The sequence below is a fragment of the Carettochelys insculpta genome, chromosome 1, assembly GCF_033958435.1.
Source record: "Carettochelys insculpta isolate YL-2023 chromosome 1, ASM3395843v1, whole genome shotgun sequence".
Lineage (NCBI taxonomy): Eukaryota > Metazoa > Chordata > Testudines > Carettochelyidae > Carettochelys > Carettochelys insculpta.
This window is the reverse complement of record NC_134137.1, coordinates 77,822,797-77,850,741: the sequence shown is the minus strand read 5'-3', so window position 1 is coordinate 77,850,741 and position 27,945 is coordinate 77,822,797.

The window sequence follows — 27,945 nt, the reverse complement described above, 5'->3', positions numbered from 1 at the left end:
TGGATATGAGTAAACAGGGTGCCCTTGTTGCCAAGAAGGCTAACGGCATACTAGGGTGCATTAGGAGGAGCACTTCAAGCAGATCTAGAGAAATAGTTATTCCCCTCTATTTGGCACTGGTGAGGCTACATCTTGAATATTGTGTCCGGTTTTGGGCCCCCCGGTATAAAAAGGATGCGGATTTGCTGGAGTAGGTTAAGCGGAGGGCAATAAAAACAATTAAGGGTCTGGAGCACAAGACCTATGAGGATAGGCTGAGGGATCTGGGCTTGTTTAGTTTACAGAAGAGAAGACTTAGGGGGGATTTAATAGCAGCCTTCAACTTACTGAAGGAAAGCTCTAAAGAGGAAGGTGAGAAGCTGTTCTCAGTGGTGTCAGATGGCAGAACAAGGAACAATGGGCTGACATTGAAGAGGGAGAGGTGCAGGTTAGATATTAGGCAAATCTTCTTCACCAGGCGGGTGGTGAAGCATTGGAATGCGTTGCCTAAAGAGGTGGTGGATTCTCCATCGCTCAAGGATTTTAAGTTCCAGCTCGACAAGGTCCTGGTTGGGATGACTTAGTGGGGGGTTGATCCTGCTTGAAGCAGGGGCCTGGACTAGATAACTTCCTGAGGTCCCTTTTAGCCCTATGATTCTGTGATTCAAGTGCCCAAAGGCATACTCAGCTGGGTAGGATACCCAGGAAAGAGGGGTGTTAAACAGATTCTGGGAGAGGTTGAGGTGGCCTGTGTATGGCCTCTTCATCCATGGCTGCCAGGGCTTGGAGAGGATGTCCCTTAGTGTGAGCTCTCACTGGGGGATATATGTTCCCACCTCCATTCTCCAGCATAGGCTGGAGTTGCATAAGACCCGCATGTCATGAGCCTGGCCCAACCAGCTCACATAGACGACCAGGGCTTGCAGCACCACAGAATGGTTACCCTTGTGATTCACGTGGTGGCCAGTGATGTGGTCCAGGGCTTGTATGGCAACGTGGGTGCCATCAATCTCACCAAATCTGTGGAGGAAATCCAGGTCGATGAAGCCCATGACAGCCACGTCCAGGTCCCTGACAGCATCTCATTGATCACCGTCACAACCTGCAGGGGACAGACAGCAAGCAAACTTCTGAGTATGTGAAGGGTTGCCTGGTCTCTCTCACATCTGGTTTCATCCTTTCCCAGCTCCCTTCCATCCCTGCAAAAAGCCACCCCTCCAGCATGGGGCCTGCATAAATGTGAAGTGTCATGGCCCCTGGGAGCCAACCCCCTGTATTTCCTGCCCCAGCCCCTCGCACCGCTGACCCTGGCCCCCGAGGGTCACCCTTGTCCCACAGCCGCTTCCCCCATCCCTGTGCCACTCCAGTGAGCAGAGCATGCCTTACCTCAAGGACAATGGCCCTGTTGGTGGACTTGATGACCCCAAACTGCTACCCCATGGAGTGGTAGCTGTTCAGGGTTGCCAGCTTCCAAGTGACAATGGTCATATGCTTTTTCAGGGTCAGCGTGCACCAAGTCCAGATGTCCTGGTGTCTGAGGGTGGGGGTGAGCAGCTGCACAACCCCATGAACATGTCTTTCTTCCTGTGAAAGTTCTGCAGCCATTGCACATTCTTCCCCTGGGCCAGTATCACCTAATCCCACCATTCAGAGCAGGTGGCATAGCTCCAGAGATGGCAGCAGGCCCAGGGGGGAGCAACACAGTTGGATATGTGGTAAATAGGGGGCTCTGAGGACAGGGCTCAGTCACAAGAACACATGGAGAGTTGCCACGAGGAGGGTGACCAGCAGCCCTGCCAAGGCATGCAGGCAGCTCTATGGCTCCTGTGGATCCGTGGCTCTGAGAAGTGAGTATTATTGTGACCCTGTTGGGTAAGTTTAGCCAGGTGGTCTCCAGCTGGGCATCGCCAGACATCCCCCTGGAACCCTCAGGTAAGTCTCTGGCACCTTGTACCACCTGAGGCTGGGGGGTAGGGGCACAACAGCCTGAACCTAAATGGCCCAGAGAGGAGTACACCCCGGGCATGCAGGCATGCCCCCATGCACAGCATCGTGGGCTGCTCATGTGTGCGGCGGACAGGAAAGTGTCTTTCTCAGCTGTGACCCTGAGGGCCACTCTGTGGACACATAACTCCCATTGCCTGCTAGCCTGTTCCCCAGGGGTGCAGTCCCAGCTTCACTGTGAGCAGCTCAGCAGGCCACAGCAGCATGTGCAGAGAGGGTTGTTTGGGAGGGGCCATTTAAGGGAGCATGTGGTCAGCAATCCCAGAAGGACTTGCTGGCCATGCAACCCCATCCATGCATTTCCTGGCCTATTCTTTTAGAAGTGTGCCCAGGGCTGTGTGGCATTGCTCTTCCAAAAGAGTGGATCTAAAGGTCGATCCACTTTTGGTGTATGGATACAATCTTTCTGAAAAATATTTTCCGGAAGATCACTGTAGTTTAGACATCATGGCCTTTCATATCGACATACCTCTTAAATATCAAGATCTTGAGTACTAACCATCTTTCTTTCTCATTCTGGGGCTTCACTTTACCACACTTACTCCCACAAGCAGTCCCAGATCACTCTGTGGTAACAATTCATAAGGTATTAGTAAAGCTGGAAAAATATGGCTCTAAGTTTACAATTCTTCTCAAATTTCCTGTTCTCCAACAATGTATTTTCTGAAACATAATATTATCAGATATTTAAATGGTGGTAGCTCTGATAATTTTGTATCCATAGGATTCCCTTATGATCCGACAGCTTCCTTCCAGGGGCAGGGCCAAATTCTGCCTTCACACACATCATTGCAAGCCCCATTCATTTCAGTAGGGTTTCATGGTTAAACAAGAGTCCAGAATTTGAGTCTATTTTTTTCAGACTTTGGGTGAGCTAAGAAAAAGAGCAAAGAAGTATTTCGAACAAAAGTTTAAAGGCATAAAAGGGAAGAAAAACTCTTGTGTTTTGGAAAACAATGATGGCAAATACTTCTGTTGGTTTAGTATAGTCTCCTAGGAAGATTGCAGTAAAAGTAGAAATCCGCTGTCCCTTGAACAATATCTTTCCTCTCGGACATGGGGGTTCCCTCTCAGATAAAGACTGTACTGTATCTATAATGATGTTTTAAAATGTTCTTTTTTCCTTATGCCAGGGATAAATTTGGCCTAGCAAGGAGCTTACAGTCCAGTGTGAATTTCTATGGCTGAGTTATAAGCACCTGAGAATAAATGTAACAAACAGACACATCCTTTATCATATTTGTGCTGTTGACACCACTCTAATAACCCAAAGGCAGCTAGCAGTTTCCAGTTTGCTAAAATATAGGATGGTGAATCTTTAACTTGAGATAAATATTCGTAGGGGGCTTCAGTTTCCTAGCTGTCAAAACCTGTGCATTTGGGCCTTCATGCTTAGCCATTTTAATATATGGAGCTCAATAGAACAAGGCAGGCTGTCTTGGCTATAAGTCAAGACAGCTTTTCTTCTTCACATTAGGAATACAGAGGTAATCATCCCAGAGTGATAGATACAAAGGAGACTAGAACCAGGAGAATGTGCATGCAATTGGCTGTGTGATGTTCTGTCCAATTCAGAGCAGTTTGACAAGAAAATTATTTAAAATCTGAAAAAGTTGTTTCTGCTGAGAGATAAAGGCCTCACCAAGGAATAAACAACCAAAACTTTTCTGATAAAGAATCTGCTGTCATCCACCTCTTTAGTTTAACACAATATGTCTTCATTACACAGCCAGAGAAAGAAATGAATCACATACACAGTTTGAGCTGGACTGGGGCTCTTGAAACCACAGCTGTATTGTGAGTGCATGATAGTTGTTGACTCATTCAGGTCATGGAGAAGTAAGGCAACCCCCACCTCCTTCCCAGAAACAAACCAAAAGAAAATGAAAAGCTAATGCTCCTGGGAAACTGCTAGAACATACCCTAAAGGGGTAGCATTTTTAAAAAAGTGTGGCATGTGCTCTTCCCTGCACTAACTTTCAGGTGAAAACAAGAAGGATTCCTGTGGCATTTTATAGACTATTTTTATAGACTATAGATTTTTTGGAGCATAAACTTTTGTGGGCAAAGACATGCTTCATCAGACGCATGTACTTATGCATCTGATGAAGTGGATCTTTGCCCACGAAAGTTTATGCTACAAAAGTTTATGCTACAAAAATGTGTTAGACTATAAGGTGCCATGGGACTTCTCGTTGTTTCTGTGGACACAGACTAAGACTTGTAACCTTCAGGTGCAAGCAGATGGAGATATTTGCTTTTACGAACATCCTGTGCACCTCATCCAGCCACAACCCCTCTAGGCTACAAAGCCGTTCATGTTAGCTTTCTACTCAGGAAATGCAATATGTTTTAAAGAATATTTTCTATGTATGGAATAGAATTGTGCTTCATGTTAGCGTCTCTATCTGAAAAAAAACTGTGATTAAAATTTCATTGTCACTTTTGAGGGGAAAAAATATTAGGCCTGCTTTGTGCTCTAATTTGGGTAAAGCTCTGTTCTGAATATAAACCAGAAAGGTAGGTTTTGTTCTGAGAGAACTGCTTTTCTGTCTTGCTAACTTCTTTGTCCTATACTTTAAACCCATAGTCAGAAACATAAATCAAATTTCACCCGAGGTCACGTTGCTTCCCACAAGTTCCAATTCATTTTTTAAAAATATAATGACCCAGGCCCCAGCAGTGGGACTGTAGTGTTTGAGGCTAGTGAAATACTGTAATAGCTTTATTAAGATTGGTAGCGAGCCAGCTGCTCTCCAACACACATTGTGACCTTGCCACACCAAACTCTGATGTTCCCAAGTTTAAGTGGTGGAGTTCCTGCTTTATATTGGAGGTGGAAGATTATTGAGTGGGGAGGGGAAGCTCCCTGTCAAGCCAAAATAGGAGGGAACTGAGAGCACATAAAAATACAGGATTTTAGGGAGGAGGCAGGGACATCTGGCTTTAAGGTCGGAAGGGGTGTCCTGGTAATATTTACTGCTGCTTTTACAGTACCCCTGGCATTATGTGCTCCACTCCCTTTGTCGTCTGCCACCCTGTTCACTAAGTTTTCCTGCCATCTGCTCAACTCTTGATACACTTTTATGTTCTCCCCCCCCGGCACACTTTGGTGGCTGATAAACATGTTACAGCTCCTAACCCAGGACAAATGCCTCCAGTGGGACCTGTGGCAGCTGGAAGGAGGGATTGTACTGGGCTGGGCTGGGCTGGGCTGGAGTATCCTACCTGTTCCCCAACAGCCCAGCAAATCATGTGAGACACAGTGACTATTCCAGTGTCACCCTCTCTAGGTCCCTGCATTTCTCTCTCCACCCTGCATCATACCAACCCTCACTTGTCTACATGGGGAAAAGCATAGACCGGTCCTACTCTTGCCTCCACCAGATATTGTGAGAGCAGTGAATGGAGGCAGGTGGCGAGGAGTGGAAATATATACTTCCACTCCAGCATTTTTGTTTTCGAAACACAATGCTCCAGCATTATATTAGTTCTTCCTCCCTGTGCTGGGGTATACAAACTCCACGTGGCTTCTGGGGCGGGTTAGTGATTTGCTCTAGAAACATATCCCTCTGTTTCCAGCGGAGGCAGAGTTCTAAAGGGACTAACTCAACTAAGAGTTGGTTGACTGAACCAGAGAGCAGCAGGGTGCTGCAGATTCTTGTGAAGAAGCTGTTGAAGGCTCCAAGCATCTGTGATTGAAACTGGGCCTTTCAGTTAAGCTGCCACAGACCTCACAGACTGAGGGGGACAAGGAAGACAGGTCACTCCACATAGGGGAAGAGGCTCTGGAGAGTGACCCAAAAGAATGCTAAGGAGGATCCCAAGGCACATCCTTTCACAGATGGAGGAACAGAATCTAGAATAGGACGTAGCCCAGGGAATAGGCATAAGAAAGGTGTCTTGTACTGCCCCATATTCTCCTGGACAACTTAAGCTCATAGAAAGTCTATCATTTCAATAGTAGAAAAGGACATGCATGTTACCTCAAACAAGATTTCACAAACACGTCAATCTAAAACCACACTGATTTGGATAAAGCAACAAAACAAGTTTATCATCTACAGAAAGATAGAGAAATGTTAAGCGAAGTTATGAGCACCGGAAGTCAAAGTTGGTTACTAAGAAATAAATAAAAAGTAAAATGCAAAGTAGTACCCAATTTAACAAACAAAGGGAACTTAAAATAAATTTTCTTTCCCCACATGCCTACAGATTTATTGTGGGGCCTTTCAGTCATAAATCCTTCCCCAGTTTAGTGACGCTTCTTTTGTCTTTCAAAGGTCTACTTGATTTTTTTGACTTTTTTTTTCTTTCTCTGAAATAATAGTTTGAGCTGTTTTTTTCAGATTTGGGATAAATCTTTGTAACATCATACAGAAGAATTGGATGACTTAATATAGCATTGCCACACATATTTTCCTAGAACAATAATGACCAGTGAATTATGAATGTTCAGATAATACCTTACAAAGATATACTTTGTACAAAATTATTACAGCCTTGTAAATGTGGTTAACATAAGGGAGCTGTCTCTTGTACATATTTTCTGAAGTCCCACTGGGAAAAGTCTTGTGTCAGGCACAATGCAATATTTTCATTAATGGTTTGGAGAATGGAATGGAATGTACTCTTACAAAGCTTATGAGTTGCAAGGACTTTGAAAGAATAGATTAGAGGTCAAACACACCTTGAAAGAATGAGAATTGGTCTGAATTCAACCCGGTGAAATTCAATAAAAAGAAGTGCAAAGCACTTCACATAAGGAAAGAAAAATGTTTAACTATAAAATGGTTGAAAAGGATCTGAGGTTAGAGTGGATCACAAATTGAATATAAGTCAACCATGTAATGCAGTTGTGATAAAGGCTATTATCACTCTGGACCATATTGATAGGAGTGTTGTCTGTAACTCATAGGATGTAACAGACGCCATGTACTTCAGGATTCATGAGGCCTTAGCAGGAGTATTGTGTCCAATTTTGGGTTGAACTAAAAACGTTGACAAATTTGAGACAGTCAAGTGGAATCAAAGACTAAATAGGAAAGTACGGCCAACCTCAAAAGTTCAAAAAACATTAATTAGACCCCACAAAGTCATGAGTTTTTTTCCACCCACTGGCCATCCTCAGCTCTCCCAAACTTGTGAAGTAAGGTGGTTTTGGTTTTGGCTCTACCTGCAGGAGTTCTTGCTGAAATACCAAATTGCATATAAAATGCTTCATGGTCATGCAGATTTACTAGTTTCTCCCTAACATTTCAATCAAGTAATTCTGTGACATACCAACCCCAGGTCTACAGTCTCCCCATCCCTTTCATTAATTTATGTGCCTTCCCAATCTCTTACTGATGCTCCTTCCCTCCATTCTCAGTCCTACATATTTTCCTTCTTCTGCAGTGCACAACTGCTCCCCTTGAAGCTCCAGGTTTCCTTAGCTACTCCCTCAGGTCTGGAGAATTGCCACAGGCTTCTCTTCTTCCCCCATCTACCCAGGCCCATACCCAGGAAAGGTATGGTTCCAGGAGTGCTTTGTCTACCTTTGCCCTTTCCTAAGCCTGGTGCTTCAGAGATGAAAGGAGCATGGGAGAAGCAGAGAGCCAATTTGTCATAGGAGAGGACTGGAAATGAGGAAGCAGGACCAGCATGAGCTTCTGCAGAAGTCTGTTTGGTCCCTCTTTCCCACTCCTGTCTTGTAAGAATGCTGTGGCTGCTTGCTCCCTCTCCCACTCTCTCAATTCAAAAGAATTTTTGCCTCTTGAGGCACTTGGGGAAAACCTCTGCCTCTTCCCTTCAGCAGCTGTGATAATCTCTTCCCCGCCACCCCAGGATGCCTCTTCCCAAGGCTGACTATTCAGAGATGCTGGAGCTTCTGTTGCCAGACAGCGTCCAAAATCATGCTAATTGCAATTTCATCCTAATTGTTGGCCACATGTAAGGTAACAGTGCCAACTGCTGAGTGCATGCTGAGTGCAGAACATATGGCTGTTGGAGACAAAAATATTGTCTTATATCTTTTAAACCCAGAAGACCCATGGAAAGTCAAAGACCATCAAGGTTCTCCTTAGTTAGACTGAATCCCAGTTGATTGGTCATGGGCCTCTGCGCATGATAGCTACGTCTACACAGGTATGCTACATTGAAATAGCTTATTTCGATGTAGCGAAATCGAAATAAGCTATTTTGATGAATAGTGTCTACACATCCTCCAGGGCTGGTGCTGTTGACGTTCAATGTTGACTTTGGGCAGCACTACATTGAAGTAGGCGCTGCAGGGGAGTGTCTACACGCCAAAGTGGCCCACATCAAAATAAGGGTGCCAGGAACAGCTGCAGACAGGGTCACAGGGCAGACTAGCACTTCCGGGGCAACAGCTAGCTGCTCCCTTAAAGGGTCCCTCCCAGACACACTTGCACTAAACAGCACAAGATCCACAGAGCTGACAACTGGTTGCAGACCCTGTGCATGCAGCATGGATCCCCAGCTGCAGCAGCAGCAGCCACTGGAGGATGTGTAGCCCTGGGCTAAGGGCTGCTGCACACAGTGACCATAGAGCCCCACAGGGGCTGGAGAGAGTGTCTCTCAACCCCTCAGCTGATGGCCGCCATGGCAGACCCCACTATTTCGATGTTGTGGGACGTGGATCATCTACACGTGCCCTACTTCGTTCAACATCGAAGTAGGGCACTATTCCCGTCTCCTGTTGGGGATAGCAACTTCAACATCTCACCACCTTACGTCGATTTCAACTTCGAAATAGCGCTTGCCACGTGTAGACATGGTGGGCGCTATTTCAAAGGTGGCATGGCTACTTCGAAGTAGCCGGCTCGTATACACGCGGCTGATGTGTGCGGAGTTGGTTTAACTTCTCCTTTCTCCTTTGTTAATGGAGTAACTGAAACTCAAGAGTTGAGTTCCCTTCATCAGTTGTATATGGAGTACATAATCCCTATCTAAGACCAAGAATCTGTGAGCTTTAAAAATTCTGCTGATAGTTTCACACAACAGGATTACTTGTGTGTTTCACTCTCCATACACCACTCCCAAAGTGTACCTCTCCCACAGTTTTTTTTTTTTCTGGTCATTCAATTAGAAGAAAAATACTTGCAAGAAATAACATTTTTGTATCTTCCTATTGCATGGGATCAAGTATAGAATTCATATGCTTCTCAATGTGCATTGCATTTTTAATATCAAAGTTATAGCTAAATAATTACTATTTACTTAGTTTCAAAGTTAACAGTTTTGTGATTCAACTCATTTATGCCATTAATAAACTATGTAATTTAACCATCTGTCAAGAAATTAAAAATTATGTCTTAAAAATAAGGTGTGCCTGAGATGTTATATCATTAAATGTTATATCATTAAATTAGATGTTATATCACTAAATATCATTAAAATCCAACCTAACAATAAAAGGGAATGAAAATGTTGCGAAATTTCACCTTTTAAATTATACCTACCTACCTACCCACCTACCTAATACTTTTACACTGTTGCTCATCACCTTGAGCTACATCTACACTAGAGAGATTTGTTGACAAAATCCCAGTTTTGTTGACAAAACTCTCAGAGCATCCACCCTAAATGAATTTTCTCAACATACTGTTGACAGAAATTGACACTTTTCATGCTTCTCATGTTGCTTCCCCCATGAGCCAGAACACCTTTCTCAATGGACTCTGTCAACAGAAAAGCCATGTGGATGCTCTAGGGGACCCTCTGTTGAGATACAGGGCCTCCGGGTCACCAGAGACCCATGTCTGCTGTGCTGCTGGTTCTGGGTGTTCTGTCAAGAGAGCAGCCGGGTAGCTGGCCACTCTCTGGCTCCATCTACACTATGAAATAAAATCAATTTTAAGTCAGTTTGCCCAATTTTTCTAAGTGCCTGTCCTTGCTGTAAATTCCATTGGCTTGATTTATGGAGTGCTAAAATCGACTTACTATCAAAATCCTAAAATCATAGTAACCTGATGAGTGTAGCACTCAGTTTGAATTCAAAATTCTGAATGAAAGGTAGTTAGGATGTGCTTTGTCTTTAAATCAAATTCATTAGCCTCCACAGATGTACTATATGTGCCCCACAATGCCCCATAGTTCTCTGCTCTGGCCTTTTACATCTCCACTGCTCTCAGGTGTGGAGGAATTAGGCAACAGGAAGACTGTTAAAATTTGGCACCTGGAATCCTGTGGCTGTAGGGTCATGACAGGCTGAAAAATATTCTTTCTTTTTCTTTGTTGGGAGCTCAGCTGTGGGGTCTGTGGTTCTGTGCATATCCCTGCTAGCTGCCTTTTATTTTCTGCGTTGCCTGGCACCAACTGCTGCCCTGCCCCCATACAATGTGTCAGCTAGGCTGTGGGTAGGAGTTGTGCATGTCTGGTAGTACAAGAAACTTCTTTTCAGTCATTTACATGTTGTCCTGACCCCCGTATCCTCTCCCTTCCCTCCCCTCAGAGGAGCCTGGCAGTGTGGAACATTCCCGCGCTGAACCACATCATGTGTCTTGACCCCGAATCAAAAAAAGGACGTGCTGCCAGGCACCTTTATGCGGTGAGGGTCATGATTTTTGGGGGCTGGCTGTAGCTGGGGGTCTTTTAGCTGCCCTGAGCCATACACGTCTCAATGAAGCCAATGTATTAGCTATACAATCACGACAGTTGTTGAAGTAAGGTTTGCAGTGGGGAATATCCTTGTCCTAAGGGTCTTCTTTTCCAGGTCCAAACCTGGCGGTAGTCTGGAGTCTTTTAGCCTGATGAATCATCAAGTTTCAGTGTAGTAATTGTGTCTGCTTAGACATAAGAGTCTTCTTTGGTGGGAGGCCTAAATCCAGATTCAAGTTCTTGAAAGGGTCTCCGTGGGCAGTCATGATTTTCATGGCTGTCAAAAGTCTGTCTTTTTGCAGCCCTGAGACATGGGTCATGAATCATTCGAGTGTCAGTGTGGCACCTGTGCCTACTTTAACATACTTAACACTGCAGGGGAAAGAGGGGAATGAAATGTGGGAAGATGGCATCTATTTGTGGGGCCAGAATGCAATGGGGCTCAGGGAACTATGAGAGAGGTTCCCATGATACACTGCTGCAGCACTCAATTTAAGCTCAATTTAAGCTACTTGTGTTTGGCATCAGTAAGTCAAATTTGTGGGGAGCATGTGGGAAGGTGAAGATGCTCAAAATCAAACGGATAAAACCCAGTGTTAAGAAATCAAATTAAATAAAATCTATTTTATCTCGTAGCGTAAACAGCCTCTGTCAAAGGAATGGATTAACAAAGTAATCCACTTTCATGTGTGTGGCCACTATCTCTCATCAGGTATCAGAGGGGTAGCTGTGTTAGTCTGGGTCTGTAACAGCAACAAAGGGTCCTGTGGCACCTTATAGACTAACAGAAAAGTTTTGAGCATGAACTTTCGTGAGCAAAGACTCACTTCATCAGATGCTCACTCTGATGAAGTGAGTCTTTACTCATGAAAGCTCACGCTCAAAACTTTTCTGTTAGTCTATAAGGTGCCACAGGACCCTTCGTTGCTATCTCTCAACAGGACTCACTGTTGAACAATATCTTCCAACAAACTTCTGTCGACAGCTCTCTGTAGTTTAGACATACCTTTAGTATCTGTGAAGCTTCCAGGTCAAATCAATAGTGATGTTCATAGTGGAGTTCTTGGATTAACTTTAAAACATTGTTAAGATTGCATCTGATGTATGGCTCCTTTACCATAAACATTTGAGATCAGTGGTGTAGCTAGTGACAGTCACAAAATCCCAGCCTGATTTGTGTGCTAACCTCATAGGATTTCTAGCCATAGCCAATCATTTGCTGATAGGTACCCACAATGACTAAGTGCTACAACAGGAGTGTAAATTAGTACCCTAGCAGGTTTCTAGGGCTGCGTCTACACGTGCACGCTACTTCGAAGTAGCGGCACCAACTTCGAAATAGCGCCTGTCGCGTCTACACGCGTCGGGCGCTATTTCGAAGTTAACTTCGACGTTAGGCGGCGAGACGTCGAAGTCGCTAACCTCATGAGGAGATAGAAATAGTGCCCTACTTCGACGTTGAACGTCGAAGTAGGGACCGTGTAGACGATCCGCGTCCCGCAACGTCGAAATTGCTGGGTCCTCCATGGCGGCCATCAGCTGGGGGGTTGAGAGATGCTCTCTCTCCAGCCCCTGCGGGGCTCTATGGTCACCGTGGGCAGCAGCCCTTAGCCCAGGGCTTCTGGCTGCTTCTGCGGCAGCTGGGGATCTATGCTGCAGGCACAGGGTCTGCAAGCAGTTGTCAGCTCTGTGGATCTTGTGTTGTTTAGTGCAACTGTGTCTGGGAGGGGCCCTTTAAGGGAGCGGCTGGCTGTTGAGTCCGCCCTGTGACCCTGTCTGCAGCTGTGCCTGGCATCCCTATTTCGATGTGTGCTACTTTGACGTGTAGACGTTCCCTCGCTGCGCCTATTTCGATGTTGGGCTGAGCAACGTCGAAGTTGAACATCGACGTTGCCGGCCCTGGAGGACGTGTAGACGTTATTCATCGAAATAGACTATTTCGATGTCGCAACATCGAAATAAGCTATTTCGATGTTGGCTGCACGTGTAGACGTAGCCTAGAAGTTGGAAGTCTACTGAAAACTATATTAACCCAACAGATAATAATGGGTTTGATTATATAACATTTTATTACCTATAATTCATAGCCACTGACAGCTCTAATTATACTATTTACCATCTTTTCTTTGATATCCCATATGTAGAAATGCTCAAAGTTTGCTACTTGTTCTTTTTTATTTAGAAGTTTTAATCAATGTATATTTTGATATTTATTCAAATTTTATTGGATCAGTAGCAGCATTCAAACTTATGCTGGTATGAAGAGCCACACTTAGACCAGGTTGCTCATTGATGAGCTAGAATTACGTACAACTCACTAGACTATTACACCTTTCCCATTTTGCAGCTCAGCACTGAAGTGGGGTGTAATTGCACAAGAAACGGGGCATTTCCCATTATGTACATCCAGGAATATATCAGAAAGCTCCGTGCTGGACTACAGAAGAGGCAAGAACATGCTCTTGTTCACATGAATATGCCACCAGTGTGTGTGCATACCGAACATGCTGAAAGCGAGTAACAGCAGGCATGCTTCCTGATGCTCCAGATTGTTCAGGAGGGAATTTCTCTTACCGGAGGCTGAATTCCATCTGGAGCACCTAGGGGCAGCATGGCTCAGTGGCCCTAATAAAAACATGTGCTTTGAGGTATCAGCTAATGAGGAAGATAACTTGGATATCATTGAAGTTTTTGCATCTGCTAAATTTCCACATTTGTGGAGAGCAGGCAGAATGGTGGCTTGAAATCATCTTTCTGCTTCCCTGATCTTGGGCCAGCTAGAATCTAAAATGACCATCTAGCTGGCTGTGGATCAGACAAAGTGCCTGGTACTCTTCCCCTTGCTGCCCTATGCATGTCCACTTTGTGGGGGTGGGGCACATTGATTGTATAAAGCCAGCTTTGTCAGTTCTATTCCATTCTAGAGTTTCCACTGTGAGGCAATACTGAAGATCTACAGCTCTAGCCAAAGATTTGTCCCTGAGACTGTTTCTCCACTGCCCTTTCTCTTTATGCCCTCACATACAGCTGTGCAAAGCTAGAACAATATATGAGTAAATGGCTGTCAGATCATAATTGCACTCACTTTGTACTCCATTTGTTCAGCTGCAACTGAGTACACACAATATAAGTCAGAAGAGAAGAAGAACCCTCTGCACAGCTTAGCCTAGATTTGTTGGAAGGCTTTGTTCACACTAACAGCAGAACTACTCATAGAGGAACACGACTTACAGATCTCAGCAATTCTGCCTTAGAAATTGCTGGGTGCCACTCAAAAGAAGTCAGAAGTTGAAGACTTCATCCTCTGGTAAAGAACTGTACATCCCAAACTGAGTCATCTGCAATGATACTGCATCATCAGTAAAGTGAATCCACAGATACCCTATACATTACAGTGAACAATTTAAAATCTCATCTCCCTACAGCACTCCAAGTGAAATGAAGCTGAATAGAACAACTCCTGATTTTTCACATTTACTGTTATTAAAAGAAAAAGGAACAAAGTAGTGCCAAGGGGAATAAGAGAAAACATGCTATGGCTATTCAGTTGTGAAGGAAGTAAATTAATAAAACTAACCACTTTTCTTTGGCACATTCTTTCAGTTGATGCCCCTGGAGAACCATTCCTTTATAGAAAAGGAGTAAGGTGAGGAATAGACTGTTGATTCCAGCAATAACTTTCCTCAGTGCTCTGGACAGACTTTGCAACATGACAGCAACTTTTCAGGAGTGGATGCTGAAAACTTTTTTAAACCCTAATATTCATGTAGAAATGTTAAATCCTGGCAGGCAGAAAGTTCAAAGGTTTCCATGTGAGGCAGATCTTTTGTTGAACTAATCTTCAGATTGCATCATGATTAAGACCCATATGAATTATTAAATCCATCTTAAGCTTTTTGCTAGGCAAGAGCTGATGTGGTTGTGGCAAACTGAAGAAGAGCTAGGGTAGTCATTTGCCATGAAGCTGATTTTTCATTTCAGCAGCCATCTGAGTGATGCATGGGCAAATATTTTAAAGTTGTTGTACTTGTTGTCTTTAGACTGAGGTGAAGTAGTTTAGAAATTAGCACAGCTCCGTTAAATGAAGTGACAGGAAACAGGACTATACTTTCACTTGGACTCATTTAAGGTTGTGAAATTAAATGTACATCTTCAGCAGCAGCAGCAGAAGGCAAATTGTTCCTCACCAAGCTTACATCCATGTAGCGAATTCCAGAATATTCCCACTTAAGCGAAGGAACTTTTGCTAATTTCTGCAAATGAATAGCTCTATAAGCCACCTCAACTCATCCCAGCCCTTTTGTGGACACAGACCACAGCAAGAATGGCAAGTTTTGCTAGTTCTATCTGTTGAATGCTCAAGTGCCCTTTCCTTCCCTTTGTTCACCTATGTAGGAGATGGCCACAACCTGTCCATCCCTTTTTAAATTATGTTGTATTCTTGGCATTTCCAAATTTGCTAATGTGTTAGATTTTGCAGAACAGATCTCAATCACTATAAAAACAAAAATAAATCACATTTTCTCAGTGTTCATACTATTGAGTATTTTTCTATGCTGAATATTGATTCTGCAGAGGTAGGATCTGAAGGATACATCAATCCTCACATTCCTGAATCACCTTAAAAGTTGAATTTTGAATCCCGTCTAACAATACAACTATACTAGCCAGATAACCATGGAGATATAGACCTCTCTTCTCTATGTGTATAATACAATCTGGCAGGTTTGTTGTTTTGTTTTGTTTTGCTTTATTTATTTATTTATTTGTGTAATTATTAATTATTATTATTATTGCTACAATATCTCAGTGAAAGCTCACATTGAGTTACTTATCCACTGTTAAACCTAAATCCTTTTCACTGTCATTGCTTTTCAGGATACAGTCTTCCACTTTGTAGGTATGATAGACATTTTTGTCCTTGATCTATGACACTGACTGCATTTGTCTGTATTAAATCACGTTAGGTTTGATTGGGCCCATTCTATAATGTGATTCAGATTGCTCTGTATGACTATCTTGAAAGCATTATTATTTACTGTACCTCTAATCTTTATGTCATCTGCAAACTTTATTAGTAGTCACTTTATATTTATATCCCGGTCATTGATAGAAATATTGAATAGCTAGGCTTTGAACAGTCACTGCCAAACCTCACTAGAAACGCTCCCAATTTAATCATAATTCCACATTGGTAACTACTTTATGACAACTTCAGCCAGTTGTTAATCTACTTAAAGTATTTATCAAAATGTATTTTAATTATGTTGTCATGCAGTATTAAGTCAAACATAGGAATTACCATTTTGGATCAGACCCAAAGCCCATCAAATCCAATATCCGGTCACTGGCAGTGGCCAGCACCAGATATTCTGCAGTAGGAAAATGTGAGGTAATCTGTCCACACATAGATCATGTCCTGGGCTCTGACAGTTAGAGACTGGCTTCAGTCCTGAATCCAACAGCTTAATATCCCCTCCAAAAATTGTTGTCATTCATTCTGACAACTCTGGGTATTTCCTTGTTTCTATATAAATATCCTCTTTTTTTTAAATTTGATTTCTTTCCAAGCCTCAATGAGTCCTAAAGCAATCAGTTCTACTGCCTGTTTATGGACTTTATGAACACATATTCTCTTTTATCAGCCCTTACAAAAGGTGTGCCATTTATCAAACTGTCTGGTTTGTCTGACGAGACCTAGTCCATAAAATTATGAATTTTCATATGCTCTGTGCTGGTGGTAGGAATATAGCTGCAAGTGGATTACCCAGGAGATGCTGAAGTTGGTTCAAGAGAAGAGAGCACTGAAGATCAGAAGAGATGTTTCTGAGATGGCAGAACAGCAATATAGGCTGAAATGCAGTGAGGAAAGAAAAGCAGCCAGAAAGGATAAGGAGAAATGGTTAGAGGAGCAATGTGAAGACATAGAGAGGTATTACAGCAAATGTAAGACCAGAGAGGTGTATAAGACAATTTGGAATATTAATAGGAAATAGCAGCCAAAGCAGATGGCAATCAAAGATGAGAACAAAGAAGTGCTCATGAACAGGAAGAAGATTGTGCAGTGAAGGACGAGATATTGCACCAACCTATACAAAGCTCAGTTGGATCCGAGAAACTGATTGAAGAACTGAAACAGATATCTCCACCAAGAATTGAGAGTGAGACCGATATTTCAAAGGAGGAAGTAGAAAAAGCAGTGAAACAACTAAAGAACAAGAGGGCTGGAAACGATAAGATCACAGGAGAGATGGTCAAATACGGCAGAGAAATAAGGATTCAAGAAATACACCGACTATGTAATATAACATGGAAAGAAGAGAAGGTGCCTAAGGAATGGACAAGGTCTGTGCTAGTGACAATACGCAAGAAAGGAAGTGCCTTGGAGTGCAAGAACTACAGAATGATTGCCCTAACGAGTCGTCTAGGTAAGGTGTTGCTGATGATACTGACTGAGAGATTAAGATCGCAGATAGAAGAATGTATAGCAGATGAGCAAGAGGGATTAAAAAAAGATAGAAGTACCATACAGCAGATATTGGCACTAAGACTGTTAGCGGAGAAAGCTCGATGAAAGAACAAAAATGTATATACTTGCTTTGTGGATTTTCAAAAGTCATTTGACAGTATAGATCAGAAAGTGACATGGGCGGTGTTGGAATCATAAGGACTGGATAGCAGACTGATACGGTTGTTGAAAAATATCAGTGATAATGCGGAGGCAGTGGTGAGAACATGTGGGGAGTTGGGAAGTTGGCTTAAATTAAGTAGGGGGTATGAGACAAGGAGATCCAATATCACCAAGTATCTTCATCACAGATCTGGAGAGAGTGGTGGACAAGATCAAGGAAGAGGTAGAAGGGATATCTGTGCACAGGAAAAGAATTAATAACTTGAGGTTTGCGGATGATATAGTTATCTTTGAGGAAGATGAGGAGAAGCTAGCGAAAATGGTGCAGTGGTTAAACGAAGAAGGGAAGCAGTATGTACTGATTATGAACATCGATAAAACAAAAACAATGGTATTTAGAGATAAGAAAATAGGAAAGAAGATCAGTGTTGATGGTATTGAACTAGAAAATGTAGAGAAATTCACATATCTGGGGAGCAACATAATGAATGGTCTAGACTGTAAGAAGGAAATAACTAGAATAGCGAAAGCAAGAGCAAGTTTGAAAGCGATGGATAAGATCTGGAAAAGCAAAGCAATTAGTTTAAGAATTAATCTGAGCATCTTGAAAATGTGTGTATTCAGCAGCATGTTGTACAGATGTGAGACATGGGTGATAACGGAAGATTCAAAAAGAAGAATATTGACATTCGAGAGGAGTTGTTATAGAGAGATTGTGATAATAGGATGGATGCAGAAGGTCACCAATGAGGAATTATACAAGGAAGATACAGCCAAAAGAGAACCTGCTGCAGAAGGTTATAAAACGGAAGCTACAACTATTTGGACATATTTGCAGAATGAACGACAAATGAAAAATCAAGACTCTAGTATTCAGCATAATGGATGGTTCAAATAGGAGAGGCAGACCCCACAGAGAATGGATAGGTGATATAATAAATTGGTGCGGAGGTAGTCTACAGAAACTAAGCCACTCCGCACTGCACAGGGAAAGATGGAAGGAACTAGTGAGAGAGGCATCAGACAGCAAAGGGCGTTGAGCCCACGGTTATTGATGATGATGATGATGACGATGATGACACACTTATGTAATCTTTTCATACAGTAATGACTGAATATTTCATTACTCTTCTTATTTTCCCACTAAGACCTTTAGAAAACACCTCCCACAAAAAATAAAACAAACACTTTTTATCAGGATTCAGTTTTGTTTTCCAGAGCACCACTTAGGAGAATTAGCAAATCGCTGGCTGGATCTTCCTTATATGCTCAACCCTTCTTCACAAATCTATTTTCTTAGTATTGTATAAATCTAAATAGCAGTGAAGTACCAAGATTGGCTTTAAGCTATCAACAAATGGTTAGATTTATTGAAACCAAATAGCAGTCAAGTAGCACTTTAAAGACTGACAATATGATTTATTAGGTGATAAACTTTTGTGGGAATGATCACTATAAGAATATAACAAATCAAATAGGGCTGAATCAGAAAACAACACAAAATACTTTGAGATATGTTTAGAAGTTTTGCTAGAATAATATAGATGAATTTTAGACAATTGTGTAGTTAAAAGTGTATATTTTACAGAATAAATGCGAAGAGTATAGATATACTGTATCAGCCTGCTCTATAAACTATAGCAGGGGTCAGCAACCTTTGCAAGAAGGAGTGTGGAAATTTGACATTTTGACTTCTAAGTATGGTCCAAGTGCCAGTGATACTTTGTAAAGTCACTAAGGCTGTGTCTTGACTAGCCCCAAACTTCAAAGTGGGCATGGTAATTAGGGTGTCGGGAGATTACTAATGAAGTGCTGTGGTGCATATGCAGCAATTCATTAGGCAAAATCTCCCCTGCGGCAACTTCAAAGTGTAAAACTTCGAAGTGCTGACTTGCATGTAGCTGCAGGTCAGCCGCGGGTACCTCGAAGTGCTCACACTCCTTCAGAGTCTCTTTACTCCCCTCCCATCACCCCCAGCCAATCCCTTGGGTGGGGCTGCAGAGGTGCCAGTACTCAGTACTGGCAAGTACCGGCACAAAAAAAAGCACTGGCCCTACTTAGGACAGCATCATCAATACATCAATTAAACCACAAAGCTTTACTCTTTAGTTAGTGGTTGGTAGCATTAGCTGTTCTTTTGTTAATCCACAGGCAGCATGGCTTTGAGCAAGCTCCCAGGTACATGGAGGAGGAGGAGGGGAAGGACTGAGCTCCCACCTTGCACACCAATGAAAACCTGCTCATGTGTCAATCTTTGCACCTGCGCTGAGGGCTACTGTCTCCCAATCTATAGACTGGAAGCAGAATTCAGACATGATACAAAAGGTAATGCAATATAAAAAGTAATATAAAGAGACATGTTTAAATGACCAAGCACACAACTTTATTCTACAGACAACAGAAAAAGAGTACACCTGGTTAATTATTCCTTTATATGCAAAACTCATATATATTTGAAATTCTGCTTAAATGTTGAGTCCCTACTGCTGACCAGCTTATTCTCCATTATACAGAGACCTTGCATTAGGGCCAGTTTCTCTCTGTGTCTCCAAACCAGTCTCTTTCAGGATCCTTCTCTTGTACATTTACTCCTAACAGTTTCCCTAGGAGACTATGAGATCACTCCTCTCCGCATCAGAATATCCCATAGACCATGGATTCTGAACTTTTTTTTTCTGAGGCCCCCCAGAATGCTATAAAATCTCCATGGCCATCTTCACTCTTATGGAATCAGAAAACACGGTGCATAACCAACAAACTTTTGGAGCCAATTGATTCGGCACATCATGCAGGGAAATTAGCACAATCTCAGATTTAAGAAAGTAATGTGTCCAAATATCACTAGGTGAAATGGCTTTTATTTCTTGTATGCTCTCTCGTTTCGTTTGAGGGATCCCCTGAAACCTGCTTGTATTCCCTCAGGGGCAGCTGACGCCAATTAACAACTGTCACCATAAGCAAATAGCTAAAGCACTCACATGAGAGGTGACTAATCTATATTCAATTCCCTTTCTCCCCATATGTGTGGGGAGGAGGTGGAATATGAACCCAGATCTCACACATTCCAGCACTGTGTCCTAATCACTGGGCTAAAAGCTGTGAGGAAAGTGCCCCCATCCACACCACACACCCTCTTAGCTTATTACTACCAGCATAGGTAGCTAATGCCAAGAAAGGATTTATACCTGAGAATCCCAGGAGAGATAAGTGCCTCTCTGCAGCCTGCACTTTGGCACCTATCTCTGAAAAAATGGAAGGGGCTTCATACATGAGCCTCTTGTTGCCATCTCCTACTGGGTAATTTAGGTAACTCTCCTTTTAGCATGTTGCCTTTTGTGAATTGCTGTCTAAGGTCCTTATGTCTCCCAGCAGGGCCAACAGGCCCCTGGGCAAGACAGAGGGGATCCTGCTCCACGGCCCTGGAGGGGCAGGGTCTTGGGCAGAAGGGGCATAGTGGGGCAGCCAGCCTTTAGCTTCTCCTGGACTGCTGCACCCCCACCCCCTGCCATAGCCCTGAATGCTCCCAGGAGCATGTCACCAGTACTCCAGCAGCAATGTAATGGTCCTGTGGTTCCAGGTGCTGAAGCAGCTGGGATCTCTAGGCCCTTTTGTCCTGCTAGGCCTCATGGTAATTGCCCCACCCCTCCAGCCTCATCAATAGGCCTCATATTTTCTCACACATTGTGAAAGAGGCTCAAATACCTGAGGGTCAACATCACACTCTGAATTCCTCAACAAAAACGTGACTGAAATGGCGGACATATTACCTCTATGTAGTCCAATTTCAGTTTCAGCTAAATAGCTCCCATTGAAGCCTAGATCAGAGCCCATACTCTGAAAAGGTAAAGATTCCACACTTTCCATGTCTGATAAAAAGGAGACACAGAATAGAAAAGTATTAACATGTGGTATCCTGACCAAAAAGTGCAGATCTATAAATTGGTACTTGAATTTGCCAGATTATTTGCTAAATACTTTCTAAAAATAAAGGACATATCCAGGTAGTCTGGAATTCAGAATTTATTTTCTTACTTAACAGCTGTAAAATAGGCCATCTACTATATGTTTTAGAGACATGGGCCATGTCTACACGAGCCCCAAACTTCGAAATGGCCACGCAAATGGCCATTTCAAAGTTTACTAATGAAGCGCTGAAATGCATATTCAGCTCTTCATTAGCATGTGGGCAGCCGCGGCACTTGGAAATTGACGCGTCTCACTGCCGCGCGTCTCGTCCCCACGGGGCTCCTTTTCGAAAGGACCCGCCCTACTTCGAAGTCCCCTTATTCCCATGGGCTCATTTGCGTGGCCATTTTGAAGTTTGGGGCTCGTGTAGACACGGCTCATGTCTCTAAAATATATAGTAGATGTCCTATTTTACAGCTGTTAAGTAAGAAAATAAATTCTGAATTCCAGACTACCTGGATATATCCTTTATTTTTAGAAAGTATTTAGCAAATAATCTGGCAAATTCAAGTACCAATTTATAGACCTGCACTCTTTTGTCAGGATACCACATGCTAATAATTTTCAATTCTGTGTCTCCTTTTTATCAGACATGGAAAGTGTGGAATCTTTACTTTTTCAGAGTATGAGCTCATGGGAATAAGGGAACTTCGAAGTAGGTGGGGTCCTTTCGAAAAGGATCCCCATGCGGATGAGACGCGTGGCGGTGAGGCGCGTCAATTTCGAAGTGCCGTGGCTGCCCGCATGCTAATGAAGCGCTGAATATGCATTTCAGCACTTCATTAGTAAACTTCGAAATGGCCATTTGCGTGGCCATTTCGAAGTTTGGGGCTCGTGTAGACGTAGCCATTGTGTGTCTGTCTGTATGTCCATCTGTCTCTCTGTTAGTTTACCTGAGTCTAACAGTAAGAGCTAAGACCACTGGACTGACCAGAAGGCAGCAGTCTCTCCAGATGCTGATCAGGAAACTCAGCCTCTGTTTCCCCAGCCTACGCAATGGAGCAGCCACTTCCCAGGCAGCACAGCCTCCCCAACCCTGGCCAACCCTGGAAAGATCCCCATACACCTTCCAACCTGTGACCTGACTCCTACATGCCCCACACCCTACTCTGCTCCCTCCCACCCAACTTCCTACCATGACTTCTGCACCCTCCACTCCCTTCTTTAATCCCTCCTCACCCCCAACACTGGTTCCTTCTCTACTTATGCCCACAGCCCCCTGCCCTGATCACATGACATCACCAAGGCCCTGCCCTGCTTGCCCCTTCCCTTGAAGACCCTAAGCAGTGCTGGGTAAATCTTCATAGACATGCATTCCGCTTTTTTGTCTGAAAACCATGTTTTTCTTTTCACTCTATAAATGATTATTCTGCACACACTGAGACTGGAAATGTATAATTTCACCTTTATATTCTGTGCTTCTAAAGCTGACGACAAATGAAGAGTCTTTCTTGTAACACATGAGCAACCGAGGGATGCAGAGGGAGAGAAAAACAAATTGAGAGGCACTGCACTCGAATTTGTCTGTGAAACTTGCCACGATAACCTGAATTTCAAGCAAGTTTGCTTTTATTTGCTAACATCTAATTATACAGAAACAATTTTATTTTCTGGGTTTTGATCTTAGCATCACTGTATGCAAGTCAAAGGTCAGCCAGCTACTATCTTGCATTAGTTGTCTTTCATTAAGCTAAGTGAATGTGCTTGGCATATTAGCTTTTGGCAATAAAAAAGCAAGATAAAGTGGAAAAATGTCAATGAAATACATAAAGAAAGCTAACTGCCAGATATTCAGAGAAGAAAATAATTGGGAAGCAATTGGGAGATAATTTAAAAGTGCAGACAAATTGAAAATATGCTGCAACAATAATTCATATTATCAACCAACATGGCATAAAAAAATGTTCCAACTGTATTAGTTAAAGAAAAGGGGAAAAGCTTCTAGCTCTGCAGCACACTGGATTAAAATACATCCTCCTTATGAAATTACCATGAAATTGAGTTGAAGCAGATGCAGAACTAAACAGATTGCTTGGAAAGCATTCAGCTACAAATCTGTTCTTTTTTCATGCCTGCCGAAATCTAAGCTGATTTCAAGGGAACTAGTTTCAATTATTTACTCTGGTGTCTAAGCAAACCATATGAAAGGCTAGAGTGGTATACTGTATACCTCTGTGAGAGGTATTTGTTGACTGGCAAGACACAGGCCATTAATTTTTCTTTTTTTTTTAATAAGTAGGAGAAAGTAGATCACCTGAATCATATTTTTTTCAGAAAGCTGCAACATCTGAGGCTTATCTGTTCTTGCCCCCAACTTCCAAAGAGGCGTAGTAATCAGGGCCACAGGAGATTACTAATGAAATGCTGCTTCTGAGTCCCTTTTGAAGAGTAAAGGGACTTTGAAATAGTGCGGGCACTTCAAATTGCCCAAGGCTACAGATGCCGGCACTTCGAAGTTTGAAACTTTGAAGTTGCAGCAGGGGAAAATTAGCCTAATGAAGTGCTGTATATACACCACAGCACTTCTTTAGTTATGTTGTTTGGCCCTGATTACCATGATTACCTTTGGAGTTGGGAGCAGGTGTAGACACAGCTCTGGTCTTTTGGGTTTCTATAGTGCTTAATGCTTGGTTGATGTTAGTTGAATGGGCTTTTCTAAGATGTAGAATAGGATGGAGGAGATAAAATGGGAAAAGACACATCAGAATAGTATATTACATACTTGCAAACCAAGGTGTATGTAATGGAGAAAACAGATCCTGGGTTTTACTGAAGTTATTGTCAGTTTTGCCCAATTTTATCTTATTTTGAGAAAGCAATTAATTAACCTTGGATTTTTCTTCATGTTATTTCAGACACACAAGAACTTGGGTCTGTTTCTGTTCTTATGTGCAAGATATTGCTCCTATAGTTATTGAAGTCCTAAAGTATCAGAGGGCTAGCCATGTTAGTCTGTATCCTCAGAAACAATGAGAATTCCTGTGGCAACTTAGAGACTACCAGATTTTTTTGGAGCATAAACCTCTGTACACAAAAACCCACTGTGCTAACTTTGAAGTTAGGCACTACTTCAAAGTAGTCAGCAGAGTCTACACACATTTTCCCTTACTTTGAAATTACCTCAAAGTACTTCAAAGTTACTTAGTTCCTAGTGTAGACACACCCCATATGTTTCAGTGAAAGTTCTAAATGCACCTGTAACAGACAGGCAGCTAGCAGTATACACAGAACCACAGACCCCACAGCTGCACTTCTAGCAAAGAAAAAGAAAAAGTTTTCAGCCTGTCATGATGATACAGCCATGGGCTTTCAGGTGTCGAATTTTAACAGGCTTCAGCTACATCTACACTAGCCCAAAACCTTGAAACGGCCATGCAAATGGCCATTTCGAAGTTTACTAATGAAGCGCTGAAATACATATTCAGCACCTCATTAGCACTTCGAAATTGACGCGGCTCGCTGCCGCACGGCTCATCCAGATGGGGCTCCTTTTTGAAAGGACCCCGCCTACTTCAAAGTCCCCTTATTCCTATGAGCAGATGGGAATAAGGGGACTTCAAAGTAGCCAGGGTCCTTTAGAAAAGGAGTCCAGTCTGGACGAGCCGTGTGGCGGTGAGCCGCGTCAATTTCGAAGTGCCGCGGCCACCTGCATGCTAATGAGGCGCTGAATATGTATTTCAGCACTTCATTAGTAAATTTTGAAATGGCCATTTGCATAGCCATTTCGAAGTTTTGGGCTAGTGTAGACACGACCTTCCTGTTGTCTAATCCCTCCCCACTTGAGAGCAGTGGAGATGTAAGAGGCCAGAGTGGAGAACTGTGGGGCACATATGGGGCATCTGTGGAGGCTAATGAATTTTATTTAAAGACATCCTGCATCCTCACTGCCCTTCATTTGGAATTTTAAATTCAATTTGAACTCTACACCCGTCAGGTTGCTATGATTTTAGGATTTTGATATCATGTCGATTTTAGTGGTCCATAAAATGAGCTAATGCAATTTACACTGAGTACAGGAACTAGGAAAAATTGAGCTATCTGACTTAAAATCAGTTTTATCTTAGGCTGTGTAGATGCAGCTTAAGATTGGATGAACTGTGAATGAGCCTGACACACAAGTGACAATTACAAAGAACTTTTCTGTTGGTCTATAAGGTGCCACGGGACCCTTCATTGCTGTTACAGATCCAGACTAACACGGCTACCCCTCCGATAATTACAAAGTGTATCTTATCTCTTCCTATAAATTTCTTACCCTACAGCAGATTCTTATGATGAAAGCTGACATCTTGATAGTTAAATATCAGACCTAGTTGTGAAATCTGCTAGTTAGGGCTCCACCCAAACACAACTGAAGTGAATGGCAGGACTCCCTTTGATATTAGTGGACTTCAGATCAAAGACTTAATACATAGACTTTATTCAGACATGAATCACTCATTTATTTATTCAGACATCAATCACACATAGGACATTTTCTCAAAATTATGGGTTCACTTTAACACAATTTGCTGAATACTAGTATAGTAGTAGTAAGTTGTCCACTAATACAATTCTTTTTTCTTTCCTCCTTCCTTATGACTACTGCTCAGAGAAATAACTTTCTAATATGACTAAAACACACAGCTGTTTTGTAAGTAGATGGCAGTTTCAGAAATTGAATTCATCCCTCATTTGCTTTCCAGTGAATTTAATAAATCATCAGTTATAAGTGCACCGGATTCTGTATATACATAATGGTTTTTGTGCCATTTATTTTTCTATATTTGTAAAATAGTTATCATATGTTAGAACAAACATAAAATCCTCTGGCAATCCAGTGTGCATGCATTCTATATGGTAATGGAGGAAGGAAAGAAGAACAGCTTTCAAATAGTAAATTTTGTGAGTTAGTGGCATTAAGATGATGATTGAAGGTTTGTGTGTAGATTAGATTGTCCACAGAAAGTGTACAAAGGGATAAATAGAATAGGACTACAGACAGAGTGAAGCGAGACCTCCACAGAATGTAGAAAAAGAAACCTGAAGGAGAAATACTTGAAAAACATAAGTGCTAAATCATCTTTGTTGGGGTTTTACTTTCTCTTCAGGCATGCACAGGACCAATGTACCTGCTTCCTTTGGGCCACAGTGCACGTTGGAGCCACAATTCCAAATACAATAGTGAGAGCATGAGTGTTTGTCATCCCTGTCACTGACCGGGGAATGCTGAGGTCATAAGCAGCAGTGCCATCCTCAGGCACCAACTTACAATAATGCCCTCTCAGTGTTGGCTCTCTCCCTACCCACCTCATTGATGGGGAATGGAGAGAGGCCAACCCTGAGCAAGCAGAATTAAGGACAGTGCTGTTTCTCTGACCACCACCACTGGGTTGATTCCTGCACCAGTGCCTTAACCAAACCAGTCAGAGCTTTCCCAGTGCCATCCAGGGAGGGAATGGAGAGCTGACCGGGTGGGGGGCGGGCATTGTCAGAGGGATCCAGGGGAAATGGCTGCTCAGTTTTGACCTCTTGAAATGTTTGGGGGCATGGATGACAGAGACTAATTGTTCAAGGGCCCCATCCGCCTGCTAAAGAGAAGGAATTTGACCAGGCATCAACCACCTCTCTGATGAGTACCCTAACCTCTGACCGATTCTGGTGCGACTTGCCCTCAAATTCTCCTGTTGAAGCTGTTCCATGTTGGATAAATAATTAGTCAGTGGGACTGAAAGAAAGAGAGAGAGAGAGAGTGAGCACAGACGCATGGCAATGAATATGTAGCTGTGTAGTTATAGGATGCACGCAGGATGTGGAAGATCTAGGTCCCCCTGTGCCAGTTCCCCTGCTCCAATGTTTCTAATTATTTGAAGCAGGGCTCTCTAAAACCCCATAACCACTGTGCTAAAAGTTTATGACACACCTCTATCATCCTCCTTAGCTTGTTTTTGTGTAGAGGTGGGCACGTTCACCTCTGAGGCCTGATCTGGTCAGTGTTTTCACAGCAATATCCAGGATCGGGTCCCAAAGGTGAGTCCTTCCCCTAGTTCATGAAGTGCAGTGGGGCTAAGGGAGCGAGGAAGCAATACAACTACCCGGAGGCAGAAACATAATAGCTTAGGGAACATTTACTTCAAAAAATTAGGTGTGAAATCAGTTGAGTTTCCTATAGGATGTGGGAGCGGTTGTGTGTGTGTGTACCCTAGTATGGTTTGAATCTGGGTTTAGGCACTTAAATTCCAGGTTAGGCATCCAAGTTTGTTTTAGATCCTCCTGAATCTAAAACAAGTCACAGGGATATCATTTTAGTATTTGTTGTATTGAGTAGGAACCCCAGGATGCCTTTGTGTTAGGTGCTGTTAAAAGCACAGAATAACAAAATTGTCCCTATCTAAAAGTTTACAATCTAATGTATAAGTCAAAATACAATGGGGATACAAACAGATGAGGGAGCACAAGTAAACAATTAGAAAATATTGGTCAGCCTGATGGAATTCATGATGTGGAAATGTAAAGGTACTGTCAACTATCCTGCCAGAAGGCTATCCACATAAAACATTTATAGCAAGTGGTGTCAAGAAGGATTCTTCTAACAGGACTTTGTGTTTCCTAGGAAAATCGGAAAATAGCATTCTACTGGCTGAAAGCAATTATCCTCCCACACAGACTGTTATGGTCTCCTTGGCTGGCTTAATATAATAGAGCCAAATACAAGCCAATTTTTATTTTCCATCAGCAAAGGTCTTCCTGTGCCACACTTGGTATTACTTTCTCCATTTTTAATT